Below are 15,343 nucleotides of genomic sequence, written 5' to 3'. Positions count from 1 at the left end.
AGCACTTTGAGACATCTGGTGATCGTGAAAGGTGCTACATAAATGCAAGTTTTTTTTTGGAATGAAGTGTACCAAACACTTGTATTTCCACAATCGCATTCCATTTCAGTTCAGATCACTTTGGCTTGAGAATATGCACAGTCCATCATCAGTCCCTCTCATTGCAGAACTTTCCCCCATTCACTATTTATTTGCCTTTCAGTAGTTTTCAAAAACGATTAAGCTGCCTAATGAAGTAATGGATTTTGTCTCTGATAATCTCATGAGTTAAGTGGTTTACCATGTGTCACGCAGGTTGGCTTCCTTAACATCTCACTCTAATCAATCAGCAGACAAGTCGAACAGTTAATGCCTCACATGCTCACTAGATTGTAGTTATCGAGGACTCTACAAGTTGCATGAATTGCAACTGTTGTTTGTAATTCTTTGAGATCTGAATTGAGAGAATCGCTCACTATAGTTGAGAATGTTACAGTTTAAAGCTAGCAATTATCTACACTTTCATTAAGTCCAATAATTGTGCTGAGACCACTCTTATAATTGCATGCAAAATGTCCTCATTAATGAGAACTAAAACAGTCTCCAATTCCCTTTGCATTTGTGCACCTGATAACCAACGGGGAAGACTCTGCAACACATCCGAGCTAGAAAGATCCCACGGTGTCCTGCAGCGTTGCATTCATCTGTTGCCTGCACAAACTCTACTCAGAAGAGTCCATTGATCACGAAGAAAAGGAAAAAAAGAGACTTGCATTTATATAGCTACTTTCACGACTTCAGGACATCCCAAAGAGCTTTACTGCCAATATAGTATCTTTTTGAAGTGTAGCCACTGGTGTAATGTAGGATACACAGCAGCAGCCAATTAGCGTATAGTAAGATCTCACAAGCAGCAATGTGATAATCTGGTTTGGTGATGTTGATTGAGGGATAAATATTGGGCAGGACAGCAGGGAAAAATCCTCTGCGCTTCTACGAAATAGTGCCATGGGATCATTTGCGTTCACCTGAGAGGACAGACAGAGCCTCAAATTTGCTTTTCACTGTGTGTCTTTGTCCCTTTAAGGCTTACCTTAAAGCAGTGATCTTGATTTACTTTTTTGGCGCATTTACAATTTACTTCTGTATGCGGCTTGCACTTGTATGTTGAAATTGTTCTACTTTCTTAAGGTATTTCTATCCATTTTAATAACCCTAATTGTAATTTCATGTCCCTAGCTGTAATAGGAAAGTTAGCAAAACAATATGTGCAGTTACAACAACAGGTATTTATATAGAACCTTTAACATAGCAAAAACTTCCCAAAGTGCTTCACAAGAGCATTATCAAACAAAATTTGACATTAAGTCACACAAGGAGATATTAGGCAAAAGGGGGCAGTAATGGAGCAATTAAAGAAACAAAAGATGGGTCTAGAGGAGGTGTAAATGGGAATCGTTACCAATAGCTGCCATCCAAAATATGGGAGCAGGAGTTCTGATCTGAAATTGTTGAACTCAATGTTGAGTTAAGAAGGCTGTAAAATGCTACTTCTTTTTTGGCTTTGCACCATCATCCCTTTTATCATTTAACCTCACCTGCCTTCCACCCTATCATAGCATCCTATCATAGACCTTCCCTTTTGTTCTTGACATCACGCCTTCTCCCCCCCCACCTCCCCTTCCCTACCTCTGTACTTGCTTAAAACTTTATATGTCTCTAACATTTTCCAGTTCTGATGAAAGGTCATTGACCTGAAATATTAACTCTGTTTTTCTCTCCACAGATGCTGCCTGACCTGCTAAGTATTTCCAGCATTTTCTGTTTTTATTTCAAATTTCCAGCATCCACAGTATTTTGCTTTTGCAAGGAGATATTAGAAAAGATGATGAAAAGCTTGGTCAAAGAGGTGGTTTTTAAGGAGCATCTTAAAGTAGGAGAGGGAGGTAGAGAGGCAGAGAGGTGTAGGGAGGAAATTACACAGCTTAGGGCGTGGACAGCTGAAGGCATGGCCGCCAATGGTGGAGCGATAGAAATTGACAATGTGCAAGATGCCAGAATTAGTGGATCGCAGAGATCTTGTACAGTTATGGGGCTGGAGGAGGTTACAGAGATAGAGAGGCTGAGGCCATGGAGGGATTTGAGAACAAGGATGAGAATTTTAAAATTGTGTTGCTTAAACAGGAGCCAATGTACGTCAGCAAGCACAGGGGTGATGAGTGAACAGGATTTGATGTGAGTCAAGCCACGGGCAGCAGAGTTTTGGATGAGCACAAGTTTACAGAGGGTAGATCTCCTGTGTTCGGGTTTCTCCAATTCTGGCCACTTCCACATCCTTGATTTTCTTGGCTCCACTATTGGAGACCATGTCTTCAGCTGCTTAGGCCCTAAGCTTTGACCAAGCTGTTGGTCACCTGCCTTAATATCTCCATATGTGGCTCGGTGTCAAATTTTATGGAATAAATCTCCTGTGAAGCACCTTGGAACATTTTTTAAACTACATTAAAGGTGTTATATAAATGCAAGTTGTGGTTGTTATCATAAATTCATTTGTCTGTTTCCATTATTTCATGGAAAGCGGCAATAATGCCAATAGGAGCGGAGGCATCTGTAACTTTCCACTTATCGATAAGTAGCCTCTCAGCTATCACTGTTAAATGTGTCGGAGAGGAAGGGGCAATCCTCTGTTGCTAAGAGTGACCAGAATAAAACTTCCTCCCATTTCTTTCTGACAGCCTTCTGTGGCAGGTCTAACCACCCATTAATAAGAGGTGTGCAGTCCAACATTTATCTCATTTGTTGCAGGCCAGAGATGTTATACCATACATCAGTCCAAACTGAAAATCCAAATAAAATGCAGTTCAAAGTGTAATGGTATCAGTTATATTTTAAGATTGTAGTCATCAACGAGTGTTTGCAAATAAGCTTGTATCTGTAACTACTAACAAATAAGATATAACTCAATAGAAAGCCACTGTGCAGATTCATAAAATTAAATAAATTGAGCAATCAAATTAAATATGTAATTACATTGATTAGCCTCATCAATTTCTTTCTAAATTTTTTCCACCTCCCATGTTATCTATTGCCATTAAAATATTCAAATGAGATAGAATTGACCCCATATCCCTTCTCATCTCTTTACCTGCCCATTCTGTTGGCCCATTGCCAAATTGTGATTCTTGCCCATATTTGATGTCATCTTGGGATGCTTGGAGATTAGCTGGAGGTAGAAGTTCATTTAAAGGACATGGTAAGAAGAGTAAAGGATTGGTTTTGAGTCTGTTTCTGCAGTAATTCTTTTTTTTGTTTTTGATTCTTCCTTCCATGAGTTCTTGTAGTATTTGGTCAAGTTGCTTCTGTTTATTTTTCTTTGACCCGCTTCATTACGGCTACCAGCGGGTTCCCCATGGAAAACCCACCAACGCACCACCACCCCCCCACTCCCCCCACCACCACCCACCCATTTCGGCTTGTTTCTCACAGGAAGAGGAGGGCTGCCCCTGTAGATACCATCCAGCACAGAGCTGCTGTCACTAGTATAACTACTGCTCAAGGTGTTTCCTCAAGTCTGCCACTGTCTCCTTCCAGGCAGGCTGCGATGCTGACCTATGGGAGTGGCGGCAAAGAACAATTATTTTCATTCGTGTAGGATTTTTAACGTAGTAAAGCATCCCAAGGTGTTACACAGGAGTGATTATCAGACATAATTTGGAGGAGAAGGTTCCAGATTTCCACTGTCCTTTGTGTGAAGAAGTGCTTCCTGATATGAGTTCTGAACAGCAATTTCCCCTCTAGCTGCACTGGTAACCAGTAGTGCAACAATCTGCAATGTACCGTGCAGGATATAAACAGGCTGCGAAACCAATGTTCCCTTTAAGATGTGTATGTGTGTGCAATCTCAAAGGGACCACGAAGTGCAAAAAGCCTGCCACACACAGCAAAGAGAAATTAAAGAGAACATTTCTGAACAGCCTAGCTCGAATTTTAAGGTTATGCTCCCTTGTTCTGGACAGTCCCCACCAGAGAAAATAATTTCTCTCTATCTACCCTATTAAGTCCATTAATCATCTTAAACATCTCAATTGGATCATGCCTTTATCTTGTTGCATTTTTATTTTTTTTCCCCATCTCTTTCCTTTGCCTATAAATTAAGGTGGAACAGTTCAAGTCATATTTAGAGCACAGAAACAGGACATTTGGCCCAACATGTTGGATGTTTGAGGCAAAAGTGCTTGCTGCAGGCCCACCTTACCCCTTATCAGCTAAGTCCTGGACACAATTTCTTTGGTAAACTTGCTGAAATCTCTTTGTTACCTGGTGGCCACCCTGCTCCGCAGAGACACCCCATTGACATGCTCAGCCCAGGAAATGTCTGTGGGCAGCTGCGAGCGAAGCAAACAATGAGCATTGCTCCTTCGCTGCTGACTGCAAAATCTAGGCCATTGTCTTGGAGAAAAAAGGTGTAACCCATTTTTGGAAAAATATGAAAGATGTGCCTTTGATGAAAAGGAAGCATTATAATTCAGGTGGTTTGGTCGCTGTGCTAAAGATGGAATCAATGCCCAGAAGCATTGCATGTTCTGTCAGGATCCCCAATTAAGTCAGAAAGGGTTGTGCTGGTGAGCTAGTGTTAAATGTTAAAGAAAGTTTTTTGGGAAAAAAACTGTACCTTTCACAACATCCAAAAGCACTTTACAGCCAATAAAGTACATTTTGAAGCGTAGCTACTGTTGTAAATTAGGAAACTCAGCAACCAATTTATGCACAGCAAGCTCCCACAAACAACAATGTGATAATGGCCAGATAACATGTTTTTAGTGATGTTGTTTGAGGGATAAACATTGGTTGGGACACCAGGGAGAACTCCCCTGTTCTTTCTTTGAACTAATGGCTGTGGGACTGTTTAGGTCCACCTGAAAAACAGCACCCCCGACAGTGCACCACACTCCCAATACCATTCTGGGAGTGCCAGTCTAGATTATGTTTAATGCATTGGAGTGGGATTTGAACACATAACCTTCTGAGGCAGAGAGTGCAACCCACTCAACCACAGCTGACACATGTTGTAGCCTACTAATAAATTGTAGCAGTGCCTTTCTTTTCACCCACTGGAAATACTTTGGTACAACCCTGTTGCCTTATTCATCTCAATTTTAAGCCTTGTGTGATCTAAAAGTTGATTGGAGTCCAAAATCAATAATTTCCATTAAATAGTGTATAGCATCAGTGGAACTGATCAATGTGAATGACAATCCTAATTTTTCCTCTGAATGGTCTGGCCAGCAGCTTTTTACTCCAGCCGCTATAGCATGTGCATAATGAATACGAATGCTGTGGCCAACGCTTATAAATATACTGGTAGTTTACAGGAAAGCTGCTTGTTATCTCCATCCATAGGACTGAGCTCAACAATCTTTTAATGCAATCATTTCAAGTCGAATTTATTAATGCTTTGTTAATATGGGTATAAGACCTTCACCATGAGCCTAGATTTCCCAATATGGCTGCAGTTTACACCCGAATGTAAAGGAAGATTGAGAGATGACATAATATCTGCTTTTTGGATGCTAAAGAGACTAGATACTGTTGACCATGGCAACCTGCTTCACCTTGTCCAGAACAGTAGAACCAGAGGACATAGCCTGCCTTTGAAGGGGGTAAGTCGTGCCAACTGTGACTCAGTAGTAGCAATCTAAGTCAGCAGGTTGTGGATTCAAGTCTTGCTCCAGGACTTGAATGCAAAAATCTAGGCTGAGATTCCAATGCAGTGCTGAAGGAGTGCTGCACTGTCAGAGATGCTATCTTTCAGATGTGATGTTAAACTGGGGACCTCTCAGGTGGATGTAAAAGATCCTGTAACACTATATCAAGGAAGAGCAGGGAAAAATTAGGATTGTCCCCAGTAATAAAAACAGAAAGTGTTGGAAATACACAGCAGCTCTGGCAGCATCTGTGGAGAGGGAATCAGAACTGGCAAAGGTTAAAAATAGGCTTTGAGCAAGTTGAGGTGGGGTGGGGTGGGAAGAAAAACAGAAGGGAAGGTGTGTGATAGGGCAGAAGGGAGGAGAGAATAAATGACAAAAACGTCATGGAATAAAAGGCAATAGCTGTAGTAAAAGACAAAGCATTAGTCAAGAGTGTTAATGGCAAAATAATGAACAGATCTGTCTGAAAGCAAAAACATGGAAAACCAGTTTAAGACTGGTACATAGTGAAAAAAAAACAAACAGAACACTGTCATGGTTAGAAGTTGTTGAACTCAGTGTTGAGTCCAGAGGGCTGTAGAGTGCCTAATCGAAAGATAAGGTGCTGTTTCTTGAGCTGGTGTTGAGCTTCACCGGAACACTGCAGCAGGCTGAGTACAGAAACATGGGTATGTAAGCAGGGTGGTGAATTAAAATGGCAAGCAACCGGAAACTCGGGGTCATGCTTGCGGACTGAATGGAAGTGTTCTGCAAAGTAGTCGCCCAATCTGCGCTTGATCTCCCCAATTTAGAGGATACCGCATTGTGAGCTGCGAATACAGTATACTAAGTTGAAAGAAACTGGAAGAAGTGTTTAGGCCCTTAGATAGTGAGGAGAGAGGAGGTAAAAGGTTAGATGTTACACCGCCTGTGATTGTATGGGAAGGTGCCGTGGGAAGGGGACGAGGTGTTGGGCGTGATGGAGGAGTGGAACAAGGTGTCGCGGAGGGAATGGTCCTTTCAGAATGCTGATGGGAGGGGATGATGTTGATGTATTTGGTGGTGGCATCACACTGGAGGTGCTGGAAATGGCGGAGGATGATCCTTTGGATGTGGTGGCTGGTGGGGTGGAAAGTGAGGACAAGGGGAACCCCGTCGCGGTTCTGGGATGGAGAGGAAGGGGTGAGGGCAGAAGTGCGGGAAATGGGTCCAACACGGTTAAGGGCCCTGTCAACCACAGTGCGGGGGAATCCTCGACTGAGGAAAAAGGAAGACATATCAGAAGTACTGTTGTGGATGGTTGCATCATCGGAACAGATGCCACAGAGACAGAGAAATTGGGAGAATGGAATGGAGTCCTAACAGGAGGCAGGGTGAGAGGAAGCGTATTCAAGATAGCTGCAGAAGTCGGTGGGCTTATAATGAATATTAGTAGAGAGCCTATCCCAGAAATGGAGACAAAGAAGTCGAGGAAGGGAAGACAAATGTTGGAGATGGACCGTGTGAAGCTGAGAGAAGGGTGGAAATTGGAAGCGAGGTTGATGAAGTTTTCCAGTTCAAGGCGAGAGCAGGAAATAGCACTGATATAGTCATCAATGTACAGGTAAGAAGTTGGGGGAGGGGGTCCGAATAGGACTGGAACAAGGAATGTTCAACATACCCCACAAAAAGATAGGCATAACTAGAACCCAAGTGGGTACCCACAGCAACACCTTTTATTTGAAGGAAGTGAGTGGAGTTGAAAGAGAAATTGTTCAATGTGAGAATCCTGGTCCAGAGACTTTGAGCTCTTTATGCAGGTTGATGTTCCAGTGTAACCAGGAGGGTGGTGGTGGATGAAGACTGGCTGCGCCTCTGTTCAAGGTAGAAGCAGAGAGCCCTTAGACTGTCCTGGTGGGGGATGGAGGTGTTGAATCATTGAACATCCATAATGAAGAGGAAGTGGTTAGGGCAGGAAACTGGAAATTGTTAAAATGGTGTAGGGTGTCCCTAGTCCTTAGTGTCCGGGTCAATGTTTATTCCCTCAACCAACATCACCAAAACAGATTATTTGGTCATTATCACATTGCTGTTTGTGGGAGCTTGCTGGGCCCAAATTGGTTGCTGTATTTCCTACATTACAATCGTGACTACAGTTCAAAAATACTTCATTGGCTGCAAAGTGCATTGGAATGTCCTTTGTTGGGAAAGGTGCTATATAAATGGAAGTTTTTTTTTACATTCTAAACTAATCTGCAGAAACATGATGGTGGATGGAGATGATAAATTCTACTCCAGCTCACTGGGTGGAAAACCAGCAGGATCAGGTAAAATGCCGATTTTGCACCCTGTCCAATATTACGTCCAGTGAATTCTCATCCGAAAGACATCAGCTCTGACTGTGTAGCACTCCCTCAGTGTTACACTGGAACATCAACTTGGATTATGAGCTCAAAGTCTCTGGTCCAGGATTTGACCCACTGATCTTTACAATTCAGAGGTTAGAGTGCGACCCACTGAGCCACAATTGACACTTAATAGCAAGCCCCCAAAATCATTGTCAGATGGGTGTGATGGGAACTGCAAACGTAGTTGGCAGGTGTGACCAGTCAGGTAACACTGATCACCCGATAAGTGCCACTGAAAGCAGAACATACTGTGATTGAGATGCTTCAGTTAGAGCTTCTAACATTAGAGTTAATCAGGCATTCATATATCCTCGTGCTATTGGCTTTGCCATTCCAGTTTCCTTGGGGAATAGGAGCACTAATCATTTTCCAAAGCAACAACTACTTGCCTCCATCTTCAGACACAAATGTTGCCAGGAGCTGAGCGCAGAGTTCCTCTGATGCAACCCCACATTTCTTGCTACCCATTTTCCTGCTCTTCATCTTCCACATACCCAAGATGGAGACCATAATTGTGCTGAGTCAAAAACAATTGTGATAAAGGCAGATGATTGCCAGCAGAATTTGTATCAACAGAAAACCAAGACAAGGATAATGAAATGTCATAGAACCATTATAGAGCCATTATGGCACAGAAGGAGTCCATTTGGCCCATCGAGTCCATGCCAGAATGTATTTAAACAAGAGATTCCATTCACCCTTGTTCAAAAGGGGATGTAAAGGTAAGCCCAGCAACTACAGGCCAGTCAGTTTAACTTCAGTGGTGGGGAAACTTCTAGAAACAGTAATTCGGGACCAAATTAATAGTCACATGGACAAATGCGGGTTAATTAAGGAAAGCCAGCACAGATTTGCTAAGGGAAAATCATGTTTAACTAACTTGCTGGAGTTTTTTGAAGAGGTAACAGAGAGGGTTGATGAGGGCAATGCTATTGATGTGGTGTACATGGACTTTCAAAAGGTATTTGATACAATGCCACACAACAGACTTGTGCAGAATTATAGCTCATGGAATAAAACGGACAGTAGTAAGATGGATTCGAAATTCACTGAGTGACAAGAAACAGAGTGCAGTGGTTGATGGATATTTTTCGGGCTGGAGGAAAGTTTGTAGTAGCGCTCTCCAGGGATCAGTGTTGGGACCCTTACTCTTCCTGATATATATTAACGGTGCGTCTCCTGACAATGCAGAGCATGCGCAGTATATCCGAACATTTGCCAGCTTGCCTGCATGAATAAAAACATAGAAAATAGGAGCAAGAGTAGACCATTCGGCCCTTCGAGCCTGCTCCGCCATTCATTATGATCATGGCTGATCATCCAACTCAGTAACCTGTTCCTGCTTTCGTCCCATACCCTTTGATCCCTTTAGACCCAAGAGCTATATCTAACTCCTTCTTGAAAACATACAATGTTTGGCCTCAACTGCTTTCTGTGGTAACAAATTCCACAGGCTCACCACTCTCTTTGTGAAGAAATTACTCCTCATCTTAGTCCTGAAAGGTTTACCCCATATCGTTAGACTATGACCCCTGGTTCTGGACTCCCCCACCATCGGGAACATCCTTCCTGCATCTACCCTGTCAAGTCCTGTTAGAATTTTGTAGGTTTCTATGAGACTCCCCCCTCATTCTTCTGAACTCCAGCAAATATAATCCTAACTGACTCAATCTCTCCTCATACGTCAGTCCCACCATCCCAGGAATCAGTCTGGTAAACCTTCGCTGCACTCCCTCTATAGCAAGAACATCCTTCCTCAGATAAGGAGACCAAAATTGCACAGAATATTCCAGGTGTGGCCTCACCAAGGCCCTGTATAATTGTAGCAAGACATCCCTGCTCCTGTACTCGAATCCTCTCGCTATGAAGGCCAACATACCAATTGCCTTTTTTACTGCTTGCTGCACTTGCATGCTTATCTTCAGTGACTGGTGTACAAGAACACCCAGGTCTTGCTGCATATTCCCCTCTCTCAGTTTATAGCCATTCAGATAGTAATCTGCCTTCCTGTTTTTGCTACCAAAGTGGATAACCTCACATTTATCCACATTATACTGCATCTGCCATGCATTTGCCCACTCACTCAACTCGTCCAAATCACCCTGAAGCCTCTTTGCATCCTCCTCACAACTTACCCTCCCACCCAGTTTTGTGTCATCTGCAAATTTGGTGATATTACATTTAGTTCCCTCATCTAAATCATTAATATATATTGTGAATAGCTGGGGTCCTAGCACCGATCCCTGTAGTACCCCACGAGTCACTACCTGCCATTCGGAAAAAGACCCATTTATCCCTACTCTGTTTCCTGTCTGCCAAATAATTTCCTATCCATCGCAATATAGTACCCCCAATCCCATGCACTTGAATTTTACACACTAATCTTTTATGTGGGACTTTGTCGAAAGCCTTCTGAAAGTCCAAATAAACCACATCCACTGGCTCCCCCTCATCAACTCTACTAGTTACATCCTCGAAGAATTCTAGTAGATTTGTCAAGCATGATTTCCCTTTCATAAATCCATGCTGACTCTGCCCGATTCTACCACTGTTCTCTAAGTGCCCTGCTATAAAATCTTTGATAATGGACTCTAGAATTTTCCCCACTACAGACATCAGGCTGACTGGTCTATAATTCCCTGCTTTCTCTCTACCTCCCTTTTTAAATAGTGGGGTAACATTAGCTGCCCTCCAATCTGTAGGAACTGTTCCAGAGTCTATAGAATCTTGGAAGATGACCACCAATGCATCCACTATTTCTGGGGCCACTTACTTAAGTACTCTGGGATGCATACCATCAGGCCCTGGGGATTTATCGGCCTTCAGTCCCATCAATTTCCCCAACACCATTTCTCTACTAATACTGATTTCCTTCAGTTCCTCTCTCACTAAGCCCTGTGTTCGCCAACATTTCTGGTATGATATTTGTGTCCTCCTTTGTGAAGACAGAACCAAAGTATGCATTTAGTTGGTCAGCCATTACTTTGTTTCCCATAATAAATTTCCCTGTTTCTGACTGTAAGGGACCTACATTTGTCTTCACTAATCTTTTTCTCTTCACATACCTATAGAAACTTTTATAGTCAGTTTTTATGTACCCCGCAAGCTTGCTCTCGTACTCTATTTTCTCCTTCTTAATCAATCCCTTGGTCCTCCTTTGCTCAATTCTAAACTGCTCCCAATCCTCAGGTCTGTTGTTATTTCTGGCAAATGTATATGCCTCTTCCTTGGATCTAATGCTATCTCTAATTTCCCTTGTAAGCCATGGTTTGGCTACCTTTCTCATTTTACTTTTGCCCCAGACAGGGATACACAATTGTTGCAGTTCATCCATGCGCTCTTTAAATGTTTGCCATTGCCTGGCCACCGTCATCCCTTTAAGTAACGTTTCCCAAATCCATCATAGCCAACTCGTGCCTCATACCTTCGTAGTTTCCTTTACTAAGATTCAGGACCCTAGTCTCAGAATCAACTATGTCACTCTCCATCTTGATGAAGAATTCTATCATATTATGGTCGCTCATCCCCAAGGGGTCTCGCACCACGAGATTGTCAATTATTTCTCTCACATTACACAATACCCAGTCTAGGATGATCTGTTCTCTAGTTGGTTCCTCAACGTATTGGTCCAGAAAACCATCCCGTATACACTCCAAGAATTCCTCCTCTACAGTATTGTGACTAAATTGATTTGCCCAATCTATATGCAGATTAAACTCACCCATAATTACAGATGTTCCTTTATCGCATGCATCCCTAATTTCCTATTTACTGCCATTCCCAACATCACCACTACAGTTTGGGGGTCTGTATACAACCCCGACTAACGTTTTTTGCCCCTTAGTGTTTCTCAGCTCTACCCATACAGATTCCACATCGTCCGAGCTAATATCTTTCCTCACTATTGTGTTACTTTCCTCTTTAATCCATGCGCGCAGAGGCGTCATCACGCAATGATGTCCGAGTGTTGCCGCACCCCTCAATGGCCTCATTCGTTGCCACCATCCCCCCCAACAGCACCTTGCTTCCTCCCACAATCACCGCTTCTCTTCCCCGCTCCCTCCCCTGTCTGTCTGCTCGCCACTCCATCCCACCACTTCTCCGGGCGGCGAGGTGGGGAGCGAGTGGTGTGAGGGAACAGGGAAGAGAAGCAGCGATCGAGGTGGCAATCGCGGGATGGAGTGGGGTACTGTTGGAGGGGGGTGGAGGTGGTGATCGCAGCCATTGAGGGGTGAGAGGGTTTGGGTTCAATTCATTTTTTTGTGTCAAATTGAACAGTGCCATTTTATTACCGGCAGCTGCCCGAGACGTTGCAGACAGCAACGTTTCAGTCGATGAGGCTGCATTTGTGCATGTGCCAGGTCTGCACCACTGAGTGGTTGCGTTGTCAACAAACGCAGCTAAATATATTAATGACCTAGACCTTGGTGCACAGGGCATAATTTCAAAATTTTCGGTGATATAAAACTTGGAAGCATTGTGATCTGTGAGGATGATAGTGTAGAACTCCAAAAGGACATAGTCAAGTTGGTGGAATGGGAGGACAAGTGGCAGATGAAGTTCAATGCGGAGAAATATGAAATGATTCATTTTGGTAGGAAGAACATCGAGAGACAATATAACATGAAGGGTACACTTCTAAAGTAGGTGCAGGAGCAGAGGGACCTAAGGGTATATGTGCATAAGTCATTGAAGGTGGCAGGACAGGTTGAGAGCACAGTTATTAAGCATACAAAATCCTAGGCTTTATTAATTGGGGCATAGAGTACAAGAGCAAGGAGGTTTTGTTGAACTTGTATAAGAGATGAGTTCGGCCTTAGCTGGAGTATTGCATCCAGTTCTAGCGACTGCACTTTAGTAAAGATGTGAAGGCCTTGGAGATAGTACAGAAAAGATTCACGAGAATGGTTTCAGGGATGATTTACTTCAGCTATCAGATAGATTGGAGAAGTTGGGACTGTTTTCCTTGGAGAAGAGAAGGCTGAGAGTTGATTTGATAGAGGCATTCAAAATCATGAGGGGTCTGGACAGTGTAGATAGAGAGAAACTGTTCCCACTCGTGAAAGGATCGAGAATGAGAGGGGCACAGATTTAAAGTGATTGACAAAAGAAGCGAAAGCGACATGAGGAAAATCTTCTTCACACAACAGGTGGTTAGGATCTGGAATGCACTGCCTGAGAGTGTGATGGAGGCAGATTCAATTGAAGAATTCAAAAGGGAATTAGACTGTTATCTGAAAAAGAATGTGCAGGGTTGTGGGGAGAAGGCAAGGAAATGGCATTAGGTGAATTGCTAATTCGGAGAGTGGGTGCAGACACGATGGGCCAAATGGCCTCCTTCTGTGCTGTAACAATTCTGTGATTTTGTGACTTGCTCTACCCTTTAAAACCAGCAAATTCCATCTTCAGCAATGCATTGAGCATTAAAGCTTTGCCATCCAAAACTAGAACTATAAATCTTACCATTGCTGAATCCCCCGCTATCAACACCCTGGGGGTCACCATTGACCAGAAACTGAACTGGACCAGCCACATAGATACACAGTGACTACAAGAGCAGGTCAGAGATTGGGAATTCTGCAGAGAGTAACTCACCTCCTGATTCCCCAAATCCTGTCCACCATCTACAAGGCACAAGTCCGGAGTGTGATAGAATACTGTCCACTTGCCTGGATGCGTGCAGCTCCGGTAACACTCTAGAAGCTCGACACCATCCAGGACAAAGCAGCCTGCTTGATTGGCACCCCATCCACCACCTTCAAAATTCACTCCCTTCACCACCGATGCACAGCGGTAATAGTGTGTACCAACTACAAGATGCACTGCAGCAACTCAACAAGGCTCCTTCTACAGCACCATGCAAACCTGTGACCTCTACCACCTGGAAGGACAAGGGCAGCAGATGCATGGGAACACCACCACCTGCAAGTTCCTCTCCAAGCCACACACCATCCTGACTTGGAACTATATCACCATTCCTTCACTGTGGCTGGGTCAAAATCCTAGAACTCCCTTCCTAACAGCACTGTTGGTGTACCTACACTCCAAGGAATGTGGCAGTTCAAGAAGACAGCTCACCACCAGCTTCTCAAGGGCAATTAGGGATGGGCAATAAACGCTGGCCTAGCCAGTGACGCCCACAACACATGAACGAATAAAAAAAAAAGTCAGTCACTAATAAATCCAATAGGGAATTGAGGAGAGACTTCTTTACCCAGACAGTGGTGAAACTGTGGAACCCACTACCGCAGGGTGTGGCTGAAGTCAATAGTAGAGATGCATTTAAGGGGATGCTAGATAAACACATGAGCGAGAAATGAATAGAAGAATTCCTAAGTTCTGCCTTTTGAAAAATTGAAGGAGTGCACCGGAGGAGACATTTGAGTATTATGATATCTAGTTCATATCTCAAAGAAGTTTCATTGTTACACCTCACCAACGCCCATCCCACCCCACCCAGCCCCTGCCTCGATTTTTCCTTATTGTATTACTGGATATTAATCAAAATCTTTCCAACTACATTTTTTGTGAATGTTTCTCTTTGGAAACCTGTTTTCTCCTGGAAGGTATGGTGAATTTGGATAGTGCCTTGCCATCTGCTAGTGCCTATGACATTCCTGAAGTGCAACTCAAGATCTTAACCCCTACTCATTTCCCTTCCCTCCTATTGGCTGTTGAACTTTTCACCAAATAGTGCTATACGTGAACCAGCAGAAAAATCACTGTTGGAAAGGAAATCCAACTGGAAATGCGCAAAGAAGTTGCAGTTTGACCATACATTTGATAATGCAGACAATGATGGACAGGAATTGGTCCACTGGTCCATCCAGCCTGAACCACACAATAGTGATACCTTGTATGACAGTACATACACTCCCCACCCCATCCAAAAGCATATGATCTCCTGGAAGAGAAAAAAACACAAGATACAAACCCAGACCAATTTGGAGGGAAAAAGAGCTGGGACATTTCTCTCAGACCCATCTAATCAATCAAAACTAGTCCAGGAGATCACTTGGGCCCTGAATTCCCTGCAGTACCTGCCCTTTTGTAAGAGATGATCTCCGCCTCAGCCAGACACAGCTCCAGCCCTCACTAGAAGGAGTTCAGCAAATCAGCGTCCAACGCGTGAGACGGCAATCTATTCCAGAGGTTCACCATTCTCTGGGGGAAAGAACCACCTCATAACATCTACCAAAATCTGGCCGTATACAACTTAAAATTGTGACTTCTGGTCCTCCAGAACCTATTTTATTGGAACAAACTGTCAACTTGAGATCTCCAAGTCTA

This window comes from Heterodontus francisci, chromosome 4 (assembly GCF_036365525.1).
Source record: "Heterodontus francisci isolate sHetFra1 chromosome 4, sHetFra1.hap1, whole genome shotgun sequence".
Lineage (NCBI taxonomy): Eukaryota > Metazoa > Chordata > Chondrichthyes > Heterodontiformes > Heterodontidae > Heterodontus > Heterodontus francisci.
Note: the sequence above shows the minus strand (reverse complement) of the source record.